Source organism: Macrosteles quadrilineatus, unplaced genomic scaffold, assembly GCF_028750875.1.
Source record: "Macrosteles quadrilineatus isolate MER2022 unplaced genomic scaffold, UCM_ALF_1.0 Scaffold_2__2_contigs__length_208266976, whole genome shotgun sequence".
In the NCBI taxonomy this organism is placed as follows: Eukaryota; Metazoa; Arthropoda; class Insecta; order Hemiptera; family Cicadellidae; genus Macrosteles; species Macrosteles quadrilineatus.
Window position 1 is genome coordinate 84,950,839 of NW_026542595.1, and position 26,902 is coordinate 84,977,740.

General features: G+C 34.9%; 1 protein-coding gene across 2 annotated transcripts in view; it reads left to right on the forward strand.

Moving 5' to 3' along the window:
• LOC128985370 (leucine-rich repeat-containing protein 24-like) overlaps positions 1-26,902 on the forward strand; it is a 231,400-nt gene that overhangs the window by 43,824 nt on the left and 160,674 nt on the right. Inside the window, exon 3 of one of the 2 annotated variants that reach the window (XM_054404806.1) lies at positions 5,757-5,796. The exons of the other annotated variant lie outside the window; for it this stretch is intronic. The gene's annotated coding sequence lies outside the window, so the exon portion shown is untranslated. The remainder of the gene's footprint in view (positions 1-5,756; positions 5,797-26,902) is intronic. 2 annotated transcript variants of the gene reach the window in all.

A 26,902-nucleotide genomic window follows, 5' to 3' on the forward strand; every position in this document is an offset into this window, starting at 1 on the left:
ACTTTTGGCAAAGCAGTCTTAATAATGGATGCTTTTTTCAGATTTCTAAGTTTAGATTTCAAATTAATCACAAAAAACGTGTTCACATATTAACATGTTGATTATTCGCCCTAATAACACTAGATAAGAAATTGAACTTGGTGTCTTGTTGAGGTAATAAAATGGTTAACTTACTGAATATAATTTAAACTTTCGGTAACACTGTCCTTAAAATCAACATTAATAAATGTCTCTTTGGAAATGTGGCCTGTTTTTTTTTAAATTAATCTAGTTCTATATTGTTATATCTAATATAATGTTAATAATTTTACTATTTTAACATCGAGTAAAAAAAGCTTCTTGTCATATTTTATGACACCATCATAAATCCCAATCAATAAGCATGGCTAAAAGCCTCGTGTTAACATGGCACGGGTATACATGGACGTTTTTATACTGACAAGTAGTATAACGTGTGAGTGTAATTCATATTTATTATTCACAGAGGCCGTGTTTCACATTAATGACATCACAAGCATTAGTCCTGTCACATGACTGGCCATGCTCGCCGCTTATACATTCAGCTTAGAAGTTAATTGTCTTTCAAGTTAAATATTATTTTACAAGACTTTTTTAAATGAGCAATCCATTTAAACCATGTAATGAATGCAGTATTAATTATTTCGATCTATATAAATAGAACGTAAATATTCTTTACCGCTAATTGTTATCATATAGTATTTGCTGTGTTTACTGCAGTACACTAAAATGTAATGTAGCCAGTGTGTTGGCATCAGATACACAACAATGTGAGGTATTCAGCTCACTCCGTGTAGACTCAACTACTGGCGAGCACGCCAACTTGTGTCCTACATCTGTAGCAGGGAATGTGTTTTTCACTCATACAGCCAAGTGAGATAACATGTAGCCAGTGTTATGGCATCAGATACAAATGTGAGGTATTCAGTTCGCTACGTGTAGATGCTCAACTACTGGCGAGCACGCCAACTTGTGTCCTACATCTGTAGCAGGGAATGTGTTCATCACTCATACAGCCAAGTGAGATAACATGTAGCCAGTGTGATGGCATCAGATACAAATGTGAGGTATTCAGCTTACTCCGTGTAGAGAATCAACTACTGGCTAGCACGCCAACTTGTGATCCTACATCTGTAGCATGGAATGTGTTTATCACTCATACAGCCAAGTGAGATAACATGTAGCTAGTGTGATGGCATCAGATACAAATGTGAGGTATTCGACTTGCTCCGTGTAGAGACTCAACTACTGGCTAGCACGCCAACTTGTGATCCTACATCTGTAGCATGGAATGTGTTTATCACTCATACAGCTAAGTGAGATAACATGTAGCCAGTGTGATGGCATCAGATACAAATGTGAGGTATTCAGCTCGCTCCGTGTAGAGACTCAACTACTGGCGAGCACGCCAACTTGTGATCCTACATCTGTAGCAGGGAATGTGTTTATCACTCATACAGCCAAGTGAGATAACATGTAGCTAGTGTGATGGCATCAGATACAAATGTGAGGTATTCGACTTGCTCCGTGTAGAGACTCAACTACTGGCTAGCACGCCAACTTGTGATCCTACATCTGTAGCATGGAATGTGTTTATCACTCATACAGCCAAGTGAGATAACATGTAGCCAGTGTGATGGCATCAGATACAAATGTGAGGTATTCAGCTCGCTCCGTGTAGAGACTCAACTACTGGCTAGCACGCCAACTTGTGATCCTACATCTGTAGCAGGGAATGTGTTTATCACTCATACAGACAAGTGAGATAACATGTAGCTAGTGTGATGGCATCAGATACAAATGTGAGGTATTCGACTTGCTCCGTGTAGAGACTCGACTACTGGCTAGCACGCCAACTTGTGATCCTACATCTGTAGCAGGGAATGTGTTTATCACTCATACAGCCAAGTAATATCAAAGGGTGTTTGGATGGAGGAGACTAGATGCTGCGAAGTTTATAAAGATGTTGTGAATTTACGATGAATGAACATATTATGTGTATATAAATTTATGTAAAAATAAATTGGACCAGTTTAGTAATCCAAAGGCAGTGACGAAAATCCATTTTTATCTAGTAAATAGTGTGGTACTGTTCTCTACAAAAATGGCATACGTCATCATACGGAAACCGTTTTCGTGTTTGGCAATATATTGTGTACAGCAGCCCATAGTCCATAGTCCATAGCCCATAGTCGGTGTTGAACGGTTTTAAGAACTACTATTGTATACTTTATCAATGAACAAATTAAGTTAATGACCTACCTTGCATTATCACAATGTTTACCCGTGAAACGCAGCTCGGTTAAGTTATTCCCCTGCACGTATGTTTGTTGCCGGCTGCCAGGTGGATGTATTATTCACACAGCTTGTGTTTTCACATAATAACGTCACAACTCGCAGACGTGTGGCTGCTCAGTGCAACCATTTGTATAATATTTGACAACGCTAACCTGCACTGTAGTAGTGTATAACAACCCAGCTACGTAGTTAGTCCTATTGAATTTTACAAAAAAAAAAAAAAAAAAAAAATGTATTTTACGGTTTCAACAATTTAAGTGTTACCAAACAATCTCGATATGAAAACCTATGTTCTTGGCAAGCATGGTACGAATTAAATTGTCGCCTTTATCTAATGGTTGATTTTAGAATCAAACGTAAGGGATCCAGGAAAAAGTGGATGGTGAAAAAAATTGAGAAACGAAATGGAGAAAAACACAAGAAGCATATATCTGGCTGTACTATACGAGTTCTTGACTTATAGTAGTAGCTTAACCTATTGATAAAAGGGTTGGGGTTGCTATGGTAAAACCCCGATTCCCATGTTGAAGTCGTTGCCAGTCTAAACATAAAAAATTAACTAAGACTAATAAATTTAGTAAATAATTGTAATGGAATTTGGCAACTTTTGGCGAAGCGAAACTGATAGGAAAACTTTTTTACCGTCTTTCATGCCATATCAAATGTCTTAGACATGCACCACCTTAATTACCACCTACCTAAATGTCACCTAACTACATACCTACATGTCATAGAGGTACGTGTTCTATAGACTAAGGAAGAAAACTAAATCTTTACTGTAGGTACTCTCTGTGAGTGGCACAATCAACTAAGTTCAATTTAAAGAAACAATTAGCTGGTTTGCTAGTTGTTTAAATGGAATGTCTACAACAGTGTTAGAAATACAGTGATACGCCAACTTCTAGAATAATGTAAGGAGAAGAGCTAACGCCCGAAGTGGATTCTTCCCCACCGAACGCTCGCCCTCCCCCTCGTGGATCACATTCATCATCTTAGAAGGTGTCATAAAACTGACAGGTCAGTAATCTCCGACCAATCTGGACCTTGTCTAATCCCACCTGCCCTCACAATCTACGACGGCCTCTTCTCAACAGCGCACTTGTGTGTTGAGGTAATTAAACATCCTATTGAAAAATACTTAATGACATTAGTGCCATGTCAAAAAAGCATCCATTTGTAGATAATCGTTAATCGATTTTAAATGTAACCTCACTTTATAATTTTGGTTACTTACCTTCAATGACTAAATTTAGATGATAACCATTAAGTGGTTATCTCGTAAGTTACCTTTATGATGAATTTGAGGATACCCAACAAATACCTAGGTTTGTCCCTTTCTACCGAATTTACACTTGTTTCTCATGCCAAACCTTCATCAGCCAGTATATTTTAATGCATTCGAGGATTCCAACTGTAAAAGCAAGTTTGACCTTTGCTCGGTTGACTCAAAACGTATCTCAAATACCAATGCATTCCTATTTCCACAACAATATAATTGATTAGGTTATATCAAACACACCTGTTTGTACCTTGCTCGGTTAGCTCAACACTATTCGTCTAATGGTAAGTCACTAGATGCAACTGTGGATGCCCAACACAGCCAAGTTTGTCCCCAACTCGTGTTATACGTCCAGTCCTAAGCCTAAATGTCGCACCGTGTTAGCACAGAGCTTTACACGCATTACGGTGCTTAAAGGCTTCAAAGGCAATTAAAACACAATATCAACTGGACGCCGTGGACACGCGTCGACCGTCGACATGATTAGAAAATTGCGTTTTCAAACAAAGCAGATCAAAGTACGGTTCAATTTATTACTCCATTTAATTGGGGAGTAATCAACAGTCAGACTTGGAAACCCTGTCGCGTGAAACAGTATTTTTTTTGTAAGTATATTTTTCTGTATAATTAAATTACTAAATAAATAATTTATAGGGATATATTATTTAATATTCCGTTAAGCTTGGAATAAATATAATTTGGCAAACCAATGTTTATAAATAAAAAACATCCACGTAGAAACACACCCTGAAGTGTAATGTTCAAGATTCTTTTGAAAGGAAGGTTTTGTATATGGATGAGTGGATGAGTACACAATAACAAAAAGATCAAAAGAAACATGGCCAAAGGAAAGAAAACTATTGTCCAGTCTCATGTCACAAAATATATTGTAGACACTGCAATGTGTTCGGGAAGATTCGTGTACATTGATGAGTAAATTAATAAACTCTGGCACCTTAATAATTCGTTAAATAATATTATATCTTTCGTGAAAACATGGGTCTTCTTTAATTGTACTTTTGAGTATACCTCAACTACCTACTCATATTTATTAGTATTAATTATGTCTCATTGACAATATATGGTGATGGTATTAAAACTTCGCTACATGGCTTAATCAAAAGCGTGTACAAATAACTGTACTCAATTCTAAACGTTTTTCTCTAACGTATTTAAACCCGCCGACGAATTTAGGGTCAAACCCAATATCCCAAATTCACCAACTCACTAATGGCCCATCGAGCGCGTGCTCGTTTTGGGTACCTCTCTCTCTCACACACATTTGTGTTCCCACGTTATTTCGATCAATTATGAGCTCTCTTCATATATTGGTAAATTAAACTGTTTAATTCCTTTAATTTTTTCACCAAACAAATATGATAAAATAGGCCGTTAACACTTTTCGTTTATCCACACTCGTATTTTAGCGAAAAGTGTTGAAAGGCGTAATTTATAATATTCCTTTAATACATAATAGAGAGCGTCTCATGTCAATAACAAAAGTATTTCTTTAACCAACATGCAAACTATAAATAATCAGATGGAATGTATGAACATGTGATAAGTACATCTCATAACTAAGTTACCAAAGAAGGATTATGATATACGTAATTAGACAAATACCAACAGTTAAGTTTTAGTTGCCCGTTGCATCTTGGTTATCAACATAAAAAAAAAGATAAATTGTGTCATTCAGTTTGTGTAATGGTAGCATCCCAAAAGAATCTTCCGGTAGAGGTATTAGAGGAATAACTGTTTATCAGTTCTAATTCTATTAATAATTTAATCAAGGGACTTACATGATGACGGATTTTTTTCTTTTTTTAAAAAAGTACTCTAATTTTTTAACTGCTCGGTTTTGAAGTAAATTCCTACATTAGTTTCTACCTTTGACTATTGATACAAGACTAAGTCAATGGTTCTACCCTCGAAAACATTACGAAGTTTAAAAATCCACAATCGTCCAAAAACCAGCTGTACGGTCGCATTATTGAAAATGTCCAAAACTAAACTATAAGCAGTATAAGTCTTGAAGGAGGTGGACAATGTATCAAGATATTTATAATATATATTTTATTAAATTAGCATAAGATTTATATTAAGAGTCTAGTATTTTGTGTACTATTTTCACAGTGTGCTAACGAGATTGTTTGTGTTTTAGGTATGTGCATTGATTCCCTTATCATCCATGGACACTGTTAGTGAGTACATCATTATTGTTGATCAATTAGTGTCCTATGCATATTAAAAGCAAACTAAATCAAGGGAAGATGTTTAACAAACTTATTGAGTATGAAGAACGCCTGAGGAACATTTAGAAATGTTATATATTTAATATTTAAATCATAGGTAATTATTTTGTGACTGATTATTAAAAAAAAAACATACTAATCAATGCTGCTATTTCATACCATCGGCTGTTTTATTTGTAACCGTAAATGGATAAACGGCGTTTACAATCATGTGTAAACGATTGGCAAATTTAATTAACTTTAATCGATATCTATTAATAATACCGTAATTGAATAGTTTATTAGATTATTGTTTCGATCGGTTGTTGGTGTATAGTAATTTTCCACCGTCATTTCCAAGTCCCCGATGTCCAGTATGTTTCCATGCAGCGCGGCTAATGTATGACCTCATGTGGGATGTATGCGATGTATCGACGAATAAACACGGCTAACGTATTGATATTGACGGTTATTGGTATCGCTCTGTTGTCTACATATAGTGACGGGCAATACAGGTGCAAATGTTTTAATTAAAGATTCCTCACGTTACAACACAGTTTTAATTTTTGATTTAATTTGTAATTAATTTTACAAAAATAACAACGTTACCCGGATACAAATTCTTAGTAAAAAAGAGTACGAAATATTTCAGTGAAAATTAATCTTCTTACCACTGCATGAAAATTATATAATTGCCACACCTTTGTACGCAAAATGCCCCATTTCCGCTCTAGAGCAGGAATGGCCATTCCCGCTAGCTAAATCACAAAGTCTGCTGATTTCTCTGCTGGCGTTTCTTTAAAATACTAACATTCAGAAAAAAAAAAAACACAACCTAAATGACAATTTATACACAACTGTAAAGGTAATCTATGTGTTATATATAATATGTCAATTATGGTGGTAGGAAAAATCTTGTGTGTATTACGACCAGTCATTGCCGCTCTCGAAATTTACTCAGTTAAAGCTTCGTGTGGTCATCTACCTACAGTTCTCGTGCGGCAACTACGTACTTAGCGCTCTGATATACAAATAGCTATAGGGTAAAATGGAGTAGGATAAAAAGTGAAGCTTCTTTAATCCGCGTCTACACGAGACCAGTAGGCAGGCGAACGGGGCAGGTAACCTTCCTCTAGTGTATTTCAATTGACTTGAGGCAGATAACCTGTTCGCTAACTGGTTTCGTGTATTCGTGGCTTAACTTAATAAGGTAATCATTCTTTAACCAGGAGATATTATTGAAAGCCAAATGATCAAAGTTGAAATATTCCAGTTTTAAACCATAAGTAAATCACTATTTTCACGAAATTGAACTGGAGATAGTTTGACTACAGGAAAGCACTACCCACACAGTAGCCACTTAACCTCTCAATTATTTTAGGATAAGATCAAATAAATATATCAACATTTTACAATTATTCTCTTCAATGCCTTTAAAAGTAGCAGTGTTTTAATATAATGCAAGATAGACTGTAGGTTAAACTGACAACAACGAAGAACTGATCTTTTGCGTCGAAAGGACGATTTGATTCCATTATGATGTAATGGAATGGATTGATGAATTAGCCATTGTTCTGTTCTCCATCTCGCCTCATTTGCACCCGAGTGAGAACGCTGATTGTTGTGGAACCTTTGTTTGTCATACACTTGGTTGTAATAGACACTGCTAATTTGTGTTTTGTATTGTGCATTTGTAATATACACTGCACTTGTTGTAATCGACTTCGCTACAGCACGGGAAACGTTTATATTTACGATGATAATTCCCCCAACGTATGACAGGTTATTTATTTTATATTTAGAAGCTTTGTAGCCTATAAATATAGAGAATTTTACTAATTAAAATAATATTACTGTAATACTTGAGTGGCGTAGTTACTGCTATAAACTGAAACTTTGTTAGTGAAATAGTATTTTAATGTAAACACCTTATTTAGTTTCTTATTCTTACCTATACTTATTTATGAGCATACCACACCGAACGATCATCAAAGCTATATTACAATATTAAGTAACAAACCTACTCCACATTTCATTGTGGTTCCCGAGCTATATTTTGACTGGAACTAATGAAAACGACATAATTAAAGTTAACACTCGATTGCATGACTAAAATATGGTTTATTATAAACTATTTAGTTAATAGGAAATGTGAAAATGTTCTGTTCAAAGGTGGCTGTTCATGTACCACTGATTGCGTTGAATTGTAACATTTTACACCATTTACATTTGACTAATTTTGTTGGAATTGTTATTATTTAAACTACGTTTTTAGGTCTAGTATAGTCCAGATCCTGTCGAACTCATATGAAGTCATATGACATGATCCGATTTCAGAACTCGAAACATCATGCAACTGTTTCACTAATTGGTTAATATTGTACAATAGTTTTGTAAATATAAAAAATTCTTTTAATCAACTAAAACTATCACCAAAAATCTACTTACAACCACAAATTATTATATTCACAAATATTTCTACCCAATTACCCTAGATTCCAGCAATTGTGGAATGTCTGTAAACATTTTTGACGACATTGCTGGCAGTTTACACTACACTGGGTTGATGTACCCAGACATTAAAACACGACATTAGAACAAGAGCAGTGATGAAACTTGGTCATTATGCCGCTGTTAATCCGCCTGAATGTTGTGGCAAGATGAGAACATCCCAGTGGAGATTGACTTGATAACCCCAGTGTCGTTGTGACTCACTGCTGCTGTCTTATCACTGCATTTTGGCTCCCTTCGCCAAATTAACCGCCTTATCATCCAACCAGTAAGAGTATAAAGTACACTTTTATGAAATGTTACAGTTAATAATTTAAAAACTTAAGATAATTGATACTCTTTCGAAAATTTTGCTCCTTTTTGCTTGAAAATGCCTGCCCATACTGAATGTTTTTCGACACTTAACATACAATGTAGTTGTGCATCAGCTGACTAGTTTGCTTTATGTGTTTTTGGATATTTTGGTTGTCATGGTGACTAATAATTGGTAGAGTGGAATTAATGTTTAAAAAGGTGAAAGAAGGTTCGTTTTTGTTGTTGCGATTTTCGATGTGTAAAATATAAGTAAGTTGTAGTAAGCTCTGAAGAGTTTTATTTTCCCACAAGCTATTTCGGCATTCAACAAACGTACACTCACATTCAAGACTTTCTTCATTCATGGGCTTATATAAGGCACTTTGTGGAATCCTTATAGAATCTTCATCACCCGAGTAACTTTATCCAATCTTTTTAGAACAGTCCATCACAGAGGCCTTCAATGTAGATACATATTTAAACTTGTGAAAGTGGAAGTTGTGTGCACCTCGAGGGCATGTGGTGGTGTTGAAAGAACAAAGAAAAATACTGATGCAACTGCCATAGAACGGTGTGAACAAACTTAAGAGTCAATACAGTTTCAATATTTTGCTACGTTGGTCAAAAGTACAAACTACTTAAATTCAGTACATGTTGCACGTGGAGTATCGTACTACTTCAAAACAGACAATGAGGTTGTTCCTTAAATAATTTCTAAATGCAAACAATATAACTATAAATTCTTAAGTCGTTAGCTATGCTCCAGGGGGAGGGAGCCTGGAACTGTGTAAAGCAGTTCACCATGGCCATACTTTGGGCTAAGAAGGTCGATCTTGATCGGCCTGGATCTTAGCTTTCGGAGGAAATAAGAAGGAAAGCCCTAGTGGCGTAGTTTAAATGCCTAGCCCGAAGTAATATTCTTAACAGTTCAAGGCTAGTGTCCTAGGAGATGAGGTTTTTTTAGCCGGTAGTCCGGGGACACAAGGCCAGCGGGAGTTCAGCACTGCTGAGTCATTTCAGTGTGCATAAATGCATTTTTACCTCCTCCCAACACAACAATTGCATACGCCCAATATATACTTAAATATATTAGTTTTATGATATTTCTGTTTAACCAATGTAGGAATTGATTTTGTTAGTCATTCTGATTAGAATGCCAAGAGATATTCTCAAATATTCGCTGCCACAAAACATGATGCATGTGATATTTACTTTGTTTTGTTTTAAAAGTTGATTTGTTCGTAAACATATGTATTAAGTCTGCTTAATTGCTGCCATTATTTATTTTATTGATTTCATTCGTGGAAAATACTTAGGCCTATAGACTTTATTAACGCCCAAAGTGTACACACATTTTATATTATATGCTCCATGTTACACACTATAATAAAACCGGTGCATCAAATTCAGTTGTTGTAGTTAACATATGTTCAAGTAATGGGTTCAGACTATTATCTGAAGTTTTCTCGAAATATAAGCCCACTCTGTAATCTTATCAAATTGTTATGTAAACACTAATGGCTTGCTTACTAATGCCCCGAGTGGATAAGAGTTGTATAAGAAGTACAAAGAAGTTCATTCTTTGCCGATTACTTTGTTCACCAGATTTAAGATTCCGAATGTCTCTTAATCGTTTATTAATTAGTTTGTAACTATAATATAATATAGACCGCAATCGGTGAATACATTAGCATAACAGTTATATAGGAATCAAGTTTTCTCTCAATCTAATATCTTATGAAATCATTTTACTGCAATTATTGTGTATTGGCTAGGAGTTAAAAATTACGATTTTAGCCTGGATCCTTTGTTAAATTAACATTGGATCCATTCAGCTACATTTAGACGTTCTACTTTTTCTGTATATTTAACTTTAAAGTAACATAGTCACATGTTAACTACACATTTAATTTTAAAAAAGTGGGTGATTTTCCTGTTGCCTGTGATAAAAGACAAATTTAGTAGAAAGTCTGGTTAGGAGAAATTGATTTCTTGTCTTATGAAAACTCTTTTCGCCTTATCTTGCAGAAAGAAAGGATTTCCTTATCTGAAACCTTGTTTGCTCCCAAGCCACATTAGAGTTTATCCTCAAGAGAATTGTGGAAAACATTTTCATTGCCCAGCAGAACAACTTGTGTGTCTTTCGATAAAAATGTATCTAGACCTGTGTAGCTATGTGTGGAATTTAAAACAGCAATTCAATTATACAGTTTAGCAATAAAACTATCCACAATTTATGTTGCATAGCTTTAGGTCGTCGCAAATCTACTTTATGTGTATACTTCTAAGCGTCATTCTTCCATTTTCGAATCTAATAAAATCTGTGAAATCTTCGAAAACACATGTCGTTGTAAGACAAGTTTTTATACATTTTATGTTGACCGGAAAGGAATAAACATAAATAAAATAGTATGTATTTAAGTTGTTGTTTGTGAGAGTAGCCCTTGTTCTAAAACAAATCATCAGTTGTATTATTATTTTTTTTTTTACTTTTGGCAAGTTTCTATTCGAACTACGGCTGAAAAAACCAGTAAAACATTAATATGCTACCCATAACACAAAACATGAAACTACAGACAATAAATATTTTAAAAGTTTGTACATTTTTAATGTGTTTCAAATTTTCGAGAGTACTCGACTCAATTCATTTTACTAATAGACTACTTTCCTATTGTAAAATACGAAGCCTTTATTGCTTGTTTCATGTTTTTGACGTTTGATATCGCTGTTAACGTGTTGTGGAATCATAAGGCCTACACAAATGTCGCGATGTTTTGGGATTAAAACATTTTATAATTTTTCCTACAGTTACCTAACAATGTACATGTTTTCTCACTGATTTGAGAAAGCAAAGTGGCCAATTCGCTCATCAGTGAGACAATGTTAACATTGTCTCACTCTAATTACTTTGTCTCACTCCAGATTTGCAACGTGAAGGCACGAAATAGTGAGCGCGTAACATGCAGGCAACGTCGTATGCGCGCGAAATACGTTGGCAGCATTGGCTGTAAATCAGCTGGTCAGCTGTTGTACTGTTGTATTTGTCACTTCACATTATATGTTATATTAAAAGTTCAATTCTGTGTAAAAATAGGTTATGTTTCTTCACCAATTTATTTGTTTTATGGTAACTGCAGGAAAAGTATAATGTGCAACTCGAGTTCAAAGTACAATTGCCTCACTCGAGAAACCATTCCTCACTCGCCTACGGCTCGTGAGTAAGGATTTCTCTCGAGTGAGTCAATTGCTCACTTTTCTCACTAGTTGCACAAATAACTATTGTTCATTATGTCAAGCTTGTTCTTTATATTTTCATGTTTCTTAGCAATTTAATTCAGTGTGGATGAAAGGAATCAACTTCCCTTTAGTCCTGTGTGGCTTTTATTTACATCACATATCTTTTGTTTGAATAGATATATAAATTTAACTCAGTTCAAGGGTCAAGTAATTTCATAGAGCTTGATGGAACTTAATTTGTAAACATGCGTCAGATCGAAGGTCAAGTAGGTACGTATGTAGGTCAAGTTATGAGGGTATTGGGAAGGTGTTGAGACCCGTATGTAGATTACCGGACGTGCAGGGTATATGTTAATTTGTTAGCATACGTCAGATCGAAGGTCAAGTAGGTACGTATGTAGGTCAAGTTATGAGGGTATTGGGAAGGTGTTGAGACCCGTATGTAGATTACCGGACGTGCAGGGTATATGTTAATTTGTTAGCATACGTCAGATCGAAGGTCAAGTAGGTACGTATGTAGGCCAAGTTATGAGGGTATTGGGAAGGTGTTGAGACCCGTATGTAGATTACCGGACGTGCAGGGTATATATTAGTTTCCTGGGGCGCTCCGAGGGTGTATATTATATCAGAAAACATGAACCTTTAGCGAGCCCTCGAATTTACATAATAGCCCCTAACTTACATCTTGGAGCGGAATTTAAGGTGCGAACAAACCTTAGTACATTTTCTAACTTAAAGTCTATTGTATGCATATTGTGATTTCATCTTCAAAAACTATTTTAATACTATAATTATTACAACACGATAAAATTCGTAAAATGGATGCTTATTGTGGTACTATGTGGATAAAAATTTGTCTTTCGACTGTAAACGATAAATTTAATATATCTACTGTCATGTGAGAGATTATTTAATACATTATACAAGACGATGGCTATTGAAAGTGAAATACATAACGATTGTATCTTTTTACGTGTGTTTACCGGTTTGTGCATAACCACAGCACAAGTATAAATATATCGGGTGGAGCTGAAATTCGACTTTTATTAAATCTGTTCAGTACCTAACACCTTTGCTGTTAAAAAATATTATTACTGCTCGTACGATGTGAGCATATACATTTGCCAATCAAGATGTTAGATTGGCTTTTAAAATCTTAATTGATAGCCTATTCAAAAATGTTACGCATGTTTTTCTGTTAATAAAAAACTGTATAATTGTATCGAAAGGTGCTTTTTATTTTAGGTACAACAACATGACAAGCTGTGTACCTTATTTAAGAAAATTAATTTTTACTCCTGTGTGTGAGTAAATGTATTTTGTTAATGTTAATTAAACTTTTCAGCTAGAGTGGGTCAAAAAATAATTAACCGTTTGAATTTTAAGAATATAGTATAAAAATTTCTAAAGTTTCTTACAACTTAACCTATATGCAAAGAGTACGGATGTACTAAACACATGTGAAAGGCAGGAAATACGTCTCAATCCCCGGAGATCGGCGCGACAACAGATTCAGTCGCGATGAGAAATGTGTCAGATTTATCCAAACACCTGGCGTCTCAAGTAGAATGGAATTGGGTGCGGTGGTATAAAACACACACTCTTGCCGATGTTACCTCACCACTACGTCGAAATACGATGATTATACAGGGTGTCCTGTAAGTAATTAGGTTACAACAAAATTCCAACCAAACAAAATGCCTCGATGGTAAGGTAGTCGCTATTTAGTTTTTTATGTTTTAATTTTTAGGTTTAAAAACTATTTAAGATGTTTTTGAGAAATGTTGTATACAATTTAAAGGATTCTTTAGCCATTTGCAAAATAATCATTAAGAGATATATTTTATATTGTAAAATGGCAAGTATTTTAATTTTTGTAACGTTAATTACTAAGAAATGCCAGATTTTTAAAATAATGTCTAGATCACCTATTTAGTATTCACAATTTGTTATCAAGCAACATCAAGCTCAAAAAGATCGAATTATAAGAGCAAGCTCTAAGGAAACGGTTAATTTTGCGCTTAAAATAGTTATTTTCCAATTATTTAACATTCGAACATTGGGGTGGTTTGAATAATAATAATTTTAAATTCTGAATAAAAGTGTCCTTAACATTGTCTCATAAAACAAGTAATTTATTATTTAAGTTGCCAAAATAAAAAAAAACGCCATTTTAATAGCAATATCTCGATGATTATTTAATTGCAAAACGTTTTGGCTTACCAAAGTTGTGCCCTGAATTTTTATAAAGATATCTTAAATTGTTTTCAAGATATACATTTAAAACAAAAACAAAAAATAAACTGGCGAATATCTTGCTGACGAAGAGTTCTCGTAAATAAATGTATCCTTTATTTTAGTATCATTTGACTTATTAGCCTATTGCTAAATTGTTTGTACTTTTTTACGGGGCACCCTGTATACTATTATTAAACGCCAAACAAAAGTTATGATAAACCACTGATATAAAGTGATGAAAGTCAAATGTTACGATTCTCGGTTGTAAAAGCACGAATGGTTCATTTCTTCACATCGATTCATTCATTTTCCACACGCCTGGTTGCCCAGGAAGCAATTAATTGAAAGCGATGACGTATAAAAGCGAACTCTGGGAACTTCACTCTCCTGACGCTTGGTGTGGAAACTTCCTCGTCTTATCTAAATTGATTGGTGACGTTAATCAGGTGTTGGTTGAATTATCTTTAATATACAAATTATTTTTTCCTATAGTTACTTGACAAAGTGGGCTTCCTTGCACTGATTGTAAGACGCAAAGTAGCTAATTGCTTCATTTACTTACTTTTGACGCACTAATATTTTGCGCACTACAGTATTTCAACCAAACAACACAAAACAGCGTGCTTTTATTACTAGTATGCACGTAAGGGCCGGCGCGCACTATCCCGACCACGACCACGACCACGACTACGACTGGTCGGATACGACCAGTTTTATAATAGGAATAAATGGAACAGCGCGCACTGGTCGACTGGTCGGACCCTGGTCGGGCCCTGGTCGCACGACCAAAATTTTCCAGTTTGGTCGGGCCCGACCCGCTGGTCGTTGCAGCCAAAAATAGCACACAATGTAATGGGACGACGCGCACTACCCCCGACTTGCCTCCGACCCGACCAGTACACCACTCAACCCCCATTATTCCTAGACCAATCAAACGGTGAGCACTAGTTTTTTGCGCCGGTCTGTGAAGTGACTCATTTGGTAAAATGTCGCAAGATTTTGACACTTTTGAAACCTGTCTTCATATTGACGTAGCTCTTCATAAAATGTTGCAAAATGCCCTTTCAGACCTGACAGTTAACATTGGATATACCCAGTGTAGTTTCTTCTTCAGCTTAACGTACTTACAATACCAATGCGCCATAACAACTACTTCTTCAACAATCATCTTGACACTGAAGTTTGTAAAACATTCGTTGCCTTGGTCGGGTCGTGGTCGGGTCGTGCTCTGGTCGCATGGTGAATGACAACCACTGGTCGGGCGATTGGTCGTGGTCGTGGTCGTGGTCGGGATAGTGCGCGCCCGGCCTAATACGCGTACCCTTGAAAATAGTTGGCAACACTTAAAGTTACTACGACTACCCTAGTGTTTGAAAGACTAATTATTTATATGCTTGATAGGAACTGTAGGAGAAATATGATGTGTAACTGTTAATAACTGATAGTCGTTAAATTAGCAATACGGTTAAGAAACCTATCATATCCTCGTTTTGAATATTATGTTGGTATAATTTTCTTGGTATTATTTTTTATTAAATCTGTATGTTACCTAGTTGTAATAGTAATTAAAAATATGTAAACTACCAATGTCAAAATTCATGATAGTGAATACATTCCCGAAAGTAATGCAATACCTGCAAAGGAGAAAAAGTATTTAAACCACTTCTGTAATTAATACCCCCGCCGCAGCAAACCTGCAGACTAAGCGAATTTCCATTTGCCTGATTGGATTTACACTAAAATGTCTCCTTAAAAATATCATATTTATCCCTATTTAAATAGAATCAGTTTAACACATACTTAGGTTTGCTGCAACAGGGAGGGTAAAAGTGTTTTTTTATGTAAAATGTTAATTGTTAGTAAGAAATAAAAACATTTTCCAAATTTGGGCAAAATATGTTAATAAACAAGCAAACTACAACAGTTTACTAATTCTCCATAAGAATAACATGGGAATTTTAAATTTACAATTTTTTGGAATTTTCTCCGTAACCATTAGGCGCATTATAACGCTTCAATATACTAAATTATTTGTTTTTTAAGCTCTACAAAATAGTTTAGAAAGAAATTGCAAAATTTGATGTTTTTTGGGTCAAAAATGGGAAAAACCCATTTTTACCCCATAAAACCCCCCATAAACCCCCGTTCCCATGGTCCGATCATGCTGGTTCGCGAACTCGTTCGAATAAACGTAGGTTTACACGTTTGTACCAAATTTCATCGAAATCGGATCGTTTTTGCTCAAGTTATCGCGCTAACGGACACATATATATACAAATATATATATATATATATATATATATATATATATATATATATATATATGAATTTGAACGGATGGTGTTTTTGGCCTCTAGGGACCTCAAAACGAAAAAAAAATCGGTCCCGGGTCCAGGTCTTACCATGAGTACTACGGTAATAGCTTATTCCCTATATGGGAAATTCGCTAAAAACAAATAACGGCGCTATGTAGTTAGATTTGCTTAGTTACAATAATAATCCTCATTTCCTCGAGTCAATTTTAATAAGTAAAATATACTACCCGCTCAGTATTCTGTGTAGAAATATTTTGTAGTCAAATCTATACTATTATAAAAAAGAGGTGGTTGCTGTATGTGTGTATGTGTGTATGGGAAAAGTAAACTCGAAAAATACTGGTCGGATTGGGCTGAAATTTGGGATGATGATAGCTCACATTCCCGATTAACATATAGGCATATTCTTATTTCAAAAATCCTTTCGGGCTCTGCCCCAGTGGCTCTGGAGTTTCCCATGTTAACCTTATGAGAAATGGAATTATTGAATCTTAACAGCTGTTTCAATTAAACAAGTTGGTTCTGTTCTATGATGTTCAATAGCATTAAAGTTACAAGGATTACCAACAGGGTGCAGCACTATTATTTCTTTTACATTTATGACAACAGCTAATTTGCAACCAAAAGGTGAGTGAGCGTAGCGAACGAACTTCAACCTGGAGGCGAGTTAGCGTAGCGAACGAGCTAACCTGAAGGCAAGTGAGCGCAGCGAACGAGCTCCAACCTAAAGGTGAGTGAGCGTAGCGAACGAGCTCCAACCTAAAGGTGAGTGAGCGTAGCGAACAAACTTCAACCAGGACGTGATTGAGCCATGCGAACAAGATAATCTTGAAAATTAAGAAGTTAAACGGGGCAAAGCCCGCGGGTTACAGCTAGTAATATATACAGTAGTACGCAAGTGGTTAACCTCGTATGGATTTGTTTGGTTCAGTTAGGTAGTTTGGCACTTTGGTGACTGTAGTCTGTGGTTAAAGTTTAAATTCTTTATGTGAACGACAAATAGATCAAATAGATCAACGCAGGTTAGTCAGAGAAGTAATAAGTTCGATGCTTGGCTTTCCGCGATATTTTATATGGTGTATCATAACCTAAACAAAGATTTCAGAGATGCTGGAGACTAAAAACAAAATTTGTTGATTCCAGCCCAACCTTCATTCGATGCATTTTAAATTATATTGTAAACAATTTCATGAAACAATCCAGTTAACATTATGAATGTCATACACGTATTGCACAGAGAATTGTAATATCGTGTTTCTAAATCGTATTGCGTTTTCAGTTGTGATTACGGCATCGTAGTGAAATAAAGTTGTCGCATGCGTTGCTTTTAATGTGCTTTTACCGTGACGGCTTTGAAATACGTTGGTAAAAGTTACTGCACCCTCTTCCTCATATAATGGCTCATATAATGGCGTCGTTGTGAATTACTGTTGTTGTTTACGTTTGTATTGTTACAAAATAAAAATGTATTCCTAAAGTTTCTGTTATCTCCTCGCGATCAATATACATTTTTCACTTCTTCTGCTGATCTCCATAGATAATACAGTTCAGTCCGTACTAATGACACTCCGTCGAATGACAACAAAGTTCCATTACGATTAAAGTCAAATGAGCAAGTGAGTGGTAACTGCAGTAGTAAAAAGTTCCACATGATCGATTTCGAGCTCACAACAGCTCAGTTAAAATCACAAGAACTACCAAAAACATTAAAATATGAGATAATTTTAGTATGTTCATCAAACAAATGAAACAAATTTTAATCTACTTAGGCCTACTCATGCTTACTACAAGCCTTCTCCTGAAATCGACTACGACTTTGTCCTCTGGGTAGTTGAGTGGTTAAAGTGCTCGCCCAACAATTAAAACTAAAAGGTCACCAGTTCGATCCTGAGAAAATTTAGTAGCTTTTTGATGGTTCGAAACTGTACCCAACTGTTCCTGATCATTGGGCTATAAATGATCCTGGCTAATGAAACAGCTGATCTTAGTCCGTAACAAAGCTACATAGATAATCTCACACACTTATCCTTCACTCATATTTGGGTTAAAATACGCTCCTATGTGGCGTCCCCATCTCAATGATTGATCTGATCTTATATAGTTCTTAGTGATGCTTGTAAAATAAATATTGACTTTGAAGACAATACATGCATATTTCAATGCTTATAATCCTCTCTGTCATACTGATGATTTAAGGAGGTAAAATTTAGTATTTAATTTTTAATCTCGTTTACATTGATTATAGAAAGGACCTATCGTTCTAAATCATAGTGATACTATTACTTCTGTTATACAGTATCTAAAAGGAAAACTCCCTCTAACCAGCGTTCAAATCATCTGCAAAGAAATTATAAAACTATTAGTTATATTTAATATGTTGAATGAACTTCGTTGTGTAATTAAGTTTTCGTATGTTTGATTTTAATCTGATCTTAATATTGAAATAAGTTGTTGAAATTTTTCTTTACATTTACATGGATTTTGTTTGAATATTTTTGTACACAGCTGTTTCTGCTAGTGTCCATATTATTCATACTACTGTATTCAATATGTTCATGAACTATGTAAAGAACTTTGGATCGCTACATTATTTATCAACCCGTGTGTAAAAATGCATCCTAACAAATTGTTCACATAACCCAAAGTAGTTATCATCATAGTCCTTTTATTTCATATTCCACGACACTCATCATTTGCGTATAGGTCTTCAGTACTCTTTGTCCTGCAATTAAAAAGGGACATACGTCTATTTGACATAATTGTATGTTATCAGTCCGAACACCGGGTGACAGTGACATTATAGAAGTGAGAGAGAGACATGTAGAGTGAGACAGAGAGACAGACGACTGGAGGTGAGATATATTATTCAAACAGTTCAAGTTTTCACGTTATAACTCCACAACCTGCACTCGTGACTTGGGGCAAGAAACTTACATCTCTGGATGAAGTTCAACCATCTTTACCAAGTTGACATCGTAAAGGGGGTTAATTCAAACAATTTAACTATTTCACTCAAACTTCCTAACGTTTATACAGTAAACAAATATTATCTCGAGGTAGATAATCTTTACTATTTACCATATCATACTTTACTATATACCATGGTTTGTATGGTTGCCATTTAATTGAAAAGTATTAAAGTATTTACCATTACCTATAACTAAATTTTACTGTTAGCTTGAATACGACTATTCGATCATTCTTATAAAATCTACCCCTCGCTTTGTTTTGTCGTTGTTACCATTTATAAATGACACGTTTACTAACGTTCAAATTATTAGGATTCCAGAAATGCCTAAGGATAGTAGTGCAGGGAAATTTTCCACCTAAATCTGATGTTCATAGTAGGAGAAATACTTTTTTTCCTAGAACGCTAGTCACCAGCCTGGGATTGTTTTTCACATTACTTCAGGCTAGACCTAGGGGTTGCGGCATTATCACTTCGATCAAATCCATTGGTGACTTGGTGGGGATCGAACCCGGGACCTCAGGGACTGAAGTCCCGCGCTCTAACCACTACGCCAGCTCGCTCCCTGTAGGAGAAATACTAACCTTGTTTAATATAATTCATCCTCAAGTATTACATCAAAAGAAGGCTTCCTTGCTTTTTAGAGTATGGTTACAAATTCTTTGGTATTAACTACTAAGGATGCAATGTTCAATGCAAATGTTATATTAATCTATGAAGGTACGTGTCTAGCCTCATAAGCCTAAAAGGATGCATAAAGCTTGCTTAGCCCTTAAGAGGCGGCCTCGTAGGCAAGGCTGATACGTAAATCTTCATAGCTTCTAGTTTGCATGTTAAATCAACTATGATTGTGTAAGAGTCGTATCAGTCATGCTTCCAACAATAACTTGTCACTGGCGTGTATACGTAATCATTTAAATTCGTACCACAGTATTATCCATAAGGAACTTTGGATGGGATCTCCATAATCACTACATTACTCTCGTTCGTGTATTTTTTATATCTGACACTAAAATGTAAAAGGCGTCATTAAGTCGTAAAGCCCATTAATTCACGAACACCTCTTATTAACATAGAAATTAACACTGCAAAATTACTTTTGGTCTTGAAACAACCTTTTAATTAATACATTTCATCACAAAAATTTACTGAAAAAAGTATTTCAGACCATTTAAAGTCTCTCTGAAATTGTGTTAATAAATCAGTTCAGTGTCGTAAGATTGGCCTCGTGAAATATTACATTGATCATTACAGGCAGTATTTGATTTCACCCTCTTGCCGCTCCAAGACCCTCGTGCCATTATAAATAAATTTATACTAAGTAATTTATCAAATGTCAAAGACAGATTTCGTCGTTTCCCGCTGATAGCCCGTGGGTGTTTTGTTATAATAGCATCTACCACAAGTAGTTTTCACAAAGGGAAATTATATTATTATTATTATTATATTTTCCCCTGTAAAATAAATTCAACAGGTTAAATAAATGTAAGTTAAATTAATGTAGGGATATACTTTATACAACATCATCGATTATCACTACAAATTCTACCTCGGTCTTAAGGAGGTGATAGAACAAATGCATTAGTTGTAATTTTACCCTTGTTGTACATTGTGTACATTTAAATACATTTTTCCTTTTTTATTCGTTCTATACCTTTACACTAAGGTTTAGGAGTTTATAGAATTTGTTGTATTGAAAAAATGTAAAAATGTTTAAAATATATGATATTATAATGCGCTTTTACTACCGTCATAGATAATTATAGTGAATTCATAAAAACAATCTCTCGATAGTGAGGTTTCTAAGACGTAAGATGTCTTCTCCATTGTGGGTGGTTCTAAATAACTAATGTGCTTATTTTAAAAACTCCTACAAATACGAAATGTACAAACCTTGTGTAGTTAGCTAACAAAATGGACTTATAACTTTCTTAGGGGTAAGCGTCTTTAGGCATCTGTGTGAGAGGTTAGATCCCCGTTATATCTCCAGATTTGGAAGAATTGGAATCTGTTTCCACAAAAGAGTTTGCGATACTTTAATTTTAAATGCCATTGGCGTAGAAATAAAAAAAAAAGTATTTAGCTTAATCATTGAAGTTGTCATAAAACAGTACCATTCCGCTAGTGAATTAGTGCAATATTTCCCGAATGTGGGGTTTATAGCTCGTTATGCGGCAAGAATAAAACGACATAATAATCACCGACGCCACCCCATTATACTGTTTGATGCAAACTGGGCACTTGGATGGTCGATAAGTTGGTTAAATTGCCGATAATTACTAGATTGAAAGTTTTCAAGCGGGATGGAAGATATTTGCGTGACCGACGTTGTAATGGCGAAGAGGCCTTGACGTCGTGTGCAAGGCATTGTGGGTAATCGGTGTATGAGCGGTACATATATGACGTACTGTAAGACTACTCAACATATTCACGTAGTTTATTCTTAGATTAGCTTAAAATATCGCCTGTTTGCTCAAAGGAATAAACACCTTGGACTCAACTGTCCTTGATTATTTTTATTTTAGGATTTCTTGCTGAAAACCCGATAGACAAATCATTTTTATTTGCCTTAAAGTATGAACCCTGGCGTCGTATGAATCCGATCCAATCAAACTTATGACTGCCATAAAACATTTGTTTTGAGTCTGTCATTTAAAGAAATAGTTTGAAGAAAAACAAAGACGTACACGTTTCAAATACAGAACAACTCTATGTAAAATACAATCTCTTTTTCTCTAGAAAGATATCTACAAAATCACTTATTTTTTGTTAAATAAACCCATAGACAATGATAAATTAAATCGTCGTGAAACCTCTAGTTCTTTTACGTTATAAATACGTGTAATACTTAAGTTATTTGAAGGCCAAAATGTGTTTAGTGTAAAAACTGAACATTTATTTAGTTAAACTATTTCTGATCAATCATACCCTAACATTTTGCACCAACTCCGCTAATATGTTTTTTATGAATGTTATCTTTTTAATGACTAGAAATGTAGTTACTTTATAGAGGGGTTTAAGTGCAAAATAAAATTCACTCCGTGGACATCATGCTAATGTTTGAATTTACCCCAATAGGGTTTCTATATGTGGCATTCGATCGATTTCGATCATAAAAAACCTTTTAGCTTTTAGTGAATTAACAATTGGGTCAAAACAGCTATGAAACCTTATTCATACTCTGCTTGCTTTCCATCCAAATTAAAAGTATTACTCTGTGTGTGGCGAAGGTATGTAACTTATATTCATTATTCACACGTGTCGTGTTTCACTCTAATGACGTCACGATGCCAGACGTGACTGTAGTTGGAGGTTGGCTCTCCGCTCTCACAGCCAACACTTTTCCTGTTCATATTTAAAAAGTAAAAAATATTGTGCTTTGCTCAGAGTCGTGTTCACGATTTTTTACAAAAGTTCGTTCTATTATCTGTCCTTTCCGTTGCGAATGTGTGTTTGAATTTTAGTCTGGTAATTTGATAAAGATTTTTAATAATAATTTTTCTGTTAATATTTAAAAAGTAAAATTTTTATTTCTTATTGTGTAAATACAATTTTTATAAATAATAAATAAATAAGAAAAAGGTCTTTATTCACAAGCGAGTTTTATGTAAACTGTATAGGCCTAATATGATTTTTAACTTACTAAGTCAAAAACAAAATCTAAACTAGCCTACTAGGCACTAGTTGGCTACTACACTAGTAAATACATGGCCTAGTAGGCCTGATATTTACACATGTAATACTAGAAAATTATTGTGACAAACATTTACAATTTACTTTTTTTTACTTAAGCCCCCTGTTTAGTTTATAAATTCAATTTCGTAGGTGTGTATGAGATTAGGCTATAGTTCGGCCGCTTAGAAAACGACCTGCGCGCTAATGCTAAACCAATGCTAGAGGAGGTCGCTTTCTAAGCGGCCGAACTATAATAAGTTAGGTTAAAATTTGGTTAAATATTACAATCAGGTTAAAAGTTATCAATTTAAAAGAATTTTTTTAAGTTTAAAACCGTCTATTTTGGTAAACCGATACTTAAAAATATTTTGATTAAACTCTTTATGTAGCTTAATAGTGATGAACGTTCATCAATATCATGACTGTACGAATTATTTTATCTTTGCTTCAATTATTATGCATTCAATAAAATAAAATAAATTGGTGACTAGGTTACAATATTCAACCATTGGTATAAGTCTGGTCCATCGATGATATACATCGATGGTCTGGTCTCAATATCATTTGTGACATACATTGAAATGCAACGTTTGATTTTATAATGTGACAACTATAAGTCCAAAAGTGTAAGTCGTATAAAACTATCAATTAGCATATAGTTGCAAATTTTTTAGTTCAATTGACGATTCAAACACAATATAAGTGATTAATTGCCTCTTTGTAATTACATGTAATTAATTAGGTTGCTCTACGTGAAGTTACCCGTAGTCGGTATGTTGGAATCAGCTACAAGATAGTATCAGAATCAGATCGATTGTTAAGGTATTCTGATTCTCCAGTAGCGATTCAAATACCAGTCGTCACGCCAACTTGCGATCCCTGTCCTAAATTAAAAGAAACTACATTACCTATTATGTAACTTGACATAAATTTTTGTGTCCAATATACAAGTACCTTAGTGACAGTGTAAACAATGATAAAGTTTTTTTTTACCCTTTAATCGTCATTTTTGGGAAGTACATTTCAAACGGTCTATACCAAATTAGTGTAATAGTACATAATTTACCTACCTACAATTTATATTGTTACTGTAATTATTTAGTTCTAATTAATTCGAAACCACTTTTTTCTTGGTTATTGCTCTATAGCATGTTTGTAAGTATTTACTTCAAATATATTCATTTAGTTCATTGTCGAAGAAATCTATTAACTACTACCATTTACTTTTGTATACTGATCTAGACGTCACATCGAAATGAAACAGCTGTAACCAATCTTTTTTTTTGTTAGTGCGTCAAAGTATTTTACTAAGCTTTTGTTTTTTTTATATCAAATTAATTTATTACCATCGAAACCAGGTTACTAGGCCTAAAATTGTCTATGCTGTATTATAAACCCCATATAAATGGGACAGTTGTAGCCAATGATAACCCACTTACAGAGTAAAATTCTATCCTCTCTCTTAGTTTAGGCGTGGTTTAGGTTACTGTAATGCATTGGCATAAAAAAAACGCAAGTGTACAATAAGTTGCCCATTCCGAGTTTGTTGGCTTATTCCTATAAAATCAGTAATTTACTTCGGTGCAATCAGTTTGTGGCTTAATTCTAATAAATTTCCTCGCTACAACTTTATCATGGAAAATTAATTTCTAGTTCTAGACTAGCCACTCAAAGCTACTCCACTGCCACAATCAGTTTTGTAGTCATTGTATCGCAGCACACAATGTAGGTAAAGTTATTCCCCTGCACGTATGTTTGTTGCTGCCAGGTGGATGTATTATTCACACAGCTCGTGTTTTCACATAATAACGTCACATCTCGCAGACGTGGCTGCTCTACCTCAGTGGTGGCAATGTTACATTTCATAACCAGAAGTCGAACCACTTATAAAGCAAAGTGACCGTTTACGTCCGGTTTTGTATGTCTTGACACTTTATTATACATTGTAGTCCAAGGTTTCTGTTTGATGTTTGATCTCAAATAACTCAGGAATCTTCTCGCCACATTAACAGATAACAGTACGTTAATCATACGAAAATAGATTTTAGATTGGTTTCCATGTAAATGGTAAATGTTAGTATGGATGCATCTGATTTTTTGGGGGATTTTTTATATTGATATTTATGTAAAACAGTCTCACAATAGTTAACATAAGTCAACATTTTTTAAACTTCTGGACATCAAAGCAATCAATTATTGAAGAAAATAAGAAAAATAATACAATAATAATAAAGCTTTAGAGATAATTATTTTAGCCTCATACGCTGGAAATCACAGAGGAAAGTACTAGGTATAAATGGAAACGAATGCATGTATATTATCAGTGAGCACATTAAACTGTCAGTCGGTTTGCCATGACACTTCAAAAAGTTATTCAAGAAAGTTTCTTGCCTTATTTCCGTTTCGATATCATCCTTAGGAGATTTCCTTATGAGCTTTCGGAGTTACAATGTTAAGCTTATACAATTTACCTGATTGGTTTTCATGGAAACACCAACTACCTGATTGGTTTTCATGGAAACAGACGTTTACTCTTAAATGTTAATGTTTATACAATTTCTTCAACGATTCAAAAGCTTAGAAATTTTACAAATACAAGTTAAAGTAAGGTTGAGAGGATGTTTTGTATCAGAATTTTTATCACTATTGCCATGGCTTATTCGTGTGTGAATGCGATGTGGATTAGGATGCTTTGTATTTTGTCTTTTTGACTAAGATCAGCTGTTCCCTTAATCAGGGCCATTTGTTAACATTTCAATCTTCAAGGACATCAGGGTTCGTTTTTAAACCATCGACACCTACTGTATATTTTTGATCCACATTTTCCTGCAAAAGAATTTAATATTTACCTTTTATGTTTCGCTTCGGAGCATGGCTGAAGCTAGTGTATGCATGAAACCACTCTAAATCCATAGACCTACAAATTTAAAACCAATTTGACCTCATGTTCTACACGCAGATAAATTCTCCTGTGTTTACGATCCACTTAATCTCAGAAGCAATAGTGTTTGGTTTGCCGAACGATCGCCTAGCTTTTACTGCACCTGTTGACTTTAAGGCTCCTTGTAAACTGAGGTCCTGCTTTAGTGTTGTGTGTCCTCCTGCCACAGCCAAGACGGATCTGCCTAAGCCAAACACGTTTACGGAGGTGATTTTACTTCACTTGTTGATTTTACGACCTGTCCCTCGTAATACGAGCTTTACACAACCATCTGAAGGTTCTAACATACGTTCTTTGTTAGTACTTGTAAGTTGTCACTTGTATAAAACCTTTGTTAAGTCGTCGTCTGCTAAAGTGCCCCTTTTTACACTCTTGGTATTTTTTTTCGTTCAGAGAAATACTAATCTGATATTTAAAACTTTCCCGTTAATTCACTGCCACTAGTTATTATATTAGGTTAGGTTAGGACTATGTTGACGGAAAAGGTCCGTATCAATTATATCAATCACAATTAAATCAATTATTTAAGGGACGCCACTATGTGCGTATTTTAACCCAAATATGAGTGAAGAATGAGTGGTGCGATCTTGTAGTATTGTTAGTGACTAAGGCCGACTTGTTCCTTAGACACAGCTGTTAATTAATAGCCCATACAGTCAATGCAATTTAAGGGACTTACAGTTTATAGTGGAATCCGAACCATATTTTTCCTTTTAATTAACGAATTGGTCTAATTATCAGGATAATACTGCGGCTAGTCGTAGTAAATCCACTAGACGTTAATCCACACCAGGGAGCATCGCATCCACAGTGCATGCTTATAAATTTCCACAATTCGTAAACTCCTAGTAGTTGGATTACAGGATGCCCCACCGTCCCAGTCCTAAACAAAGTCCT